General features: G+C 37.9%; 1 protein-coding gene across 2 annotated transcripts in view; it reads left to right on the top strand.

Moving 5' to 3' along the window:
• Nucleotides 1–1,393, top strand: part of PRKG1 (protein kinase cGMP-dependent 1) — a 1,344,779-nt gene that overhangs the window by 495,395 nt on the left and 847,991 nt on the right. The window lies entirely within an intron of this gene.

Genomic DNA, 1,393 nt, shown 5'->3' with positions numbered 1-1,393 from the left:
GAGGAAAATATATAGCAATAAGTGCCCACATGAGAAGCAAGGAGAGATCTAAAATTGACACCCTATCGTGAAAATGGAAAAAGCTAGAGCAAGGTTAAAAAAAACTCGAAACCTAGCAGAAGACAAGAAATAACTAATATCAGAGAAGAACTGAAAGAGCTAGAGACACAAAAAACTCTTCAAAAAATCAATAAATCCAGGAGCTGGTTTTTTGAAAAGATCAACAAAATAGACCACTAGCCAGATTAATAAAAAAGAGAAGAGAGAATAAGCAAATTGATGCAATATAAAACGATAAAGGGGATATGATCACAGATTCCACAGAAATTCAAGCCATCATCAGAGATTACTACAAACAACTCTATGCACATGAACTAGTAAACCTGGAAGAAATGGATAAATTCCTGGACACTTGCTTCCTCCGAAGCCTAAACCAGGAAGAAGCCGAAACCCTGAACAGACCCATAACAAGGTCTGAAGTGGAGGCAGCAATTAAGAGCTTACCACCCAAAAAAAGCCCAGGTCCAGACGGGGTCACAGCCGAATTCTACCAGGCATACAAAGAGGAGCTGGTACCATTCCTTCTGAAACTATTCCAAACAATACAAAAAGAGGGAATCCTTCCCAAATCATTTTATGAGACAAATATCATCCTGATTCCAAAACCCAGCAGAGACTCAACAAGAAAAGAAAACTTCAGGCCAATATCCATGATGAACATAGATGCAAAAATCTTCAATAAAATACTGGCAAGCCGATTGCAACAGCACATCAAAAAGCTTATCCACCATGATCAAGTAGGCTTCATCCTGGGTATGCAAGGCTGGTTCAACATACACAAGTCTATAAACGTAATTCACCACATAAACATAACCAAAGAAAAAAAAACACATGATTATCTCAATTGATGCAGAGAAGGCCTTTGACAAAATTCAACATCCCTTTATGCTAAAAACCCTCAATAAACTAGATGTTGACGGAATGTATCTCAAAATAGTAAAAGCTATTTATGACAAACCGACAGCCAATATCATACTGAATGGGCAAAAACTGGAAGCATTCCCTTTGAAATCTGGCACTAGACAAGGATGCCCTCTCTCACCACTCCTATTCAATATAATACTGGAAGTTCTAGCCAGAGCAATCAGGCAAGAAAAAGAAAATAAAGGGTATTCAAACAGGAAAGGAGGAAGTAAAATTGTCTCTATTTTCAGATGACATGATTGTATATCTAGAAGACCCCATCGTCTCAGCTCAAAATCTCCTGAAACTGATAAGCAGCTTCAGCAAAGTCTCAGGATACAAAATCAATGTGCAAAAATCACAAGCATTCCTATACACCAATAACAGACAAACAGAGAGCCAAATCAAGAATGAACTGCCATTCACAATT

The sequence above is a fragment of the Cebus imitator genome, unplaced genomic scaffold (genome assembly GCF_001604975.1).
Source record: "Cebus imitator isolate Cc_AM_T3 unplaced genomic scaffold, Cebus_imitator-1.0 Scaffold97, whole genome shotgun sequence".
NCBI classification, from domain to species: Eukaryota; Metazoa; Chordata; class Mammalia; order Primates; family Cebidae; genus Cebus; species Cebus imitator.
The sequence above is the reverse complement of the archived record's forward strand: the minus strand, read 5'-3'. Positions and strand labels throughout refer to the sequence as shown.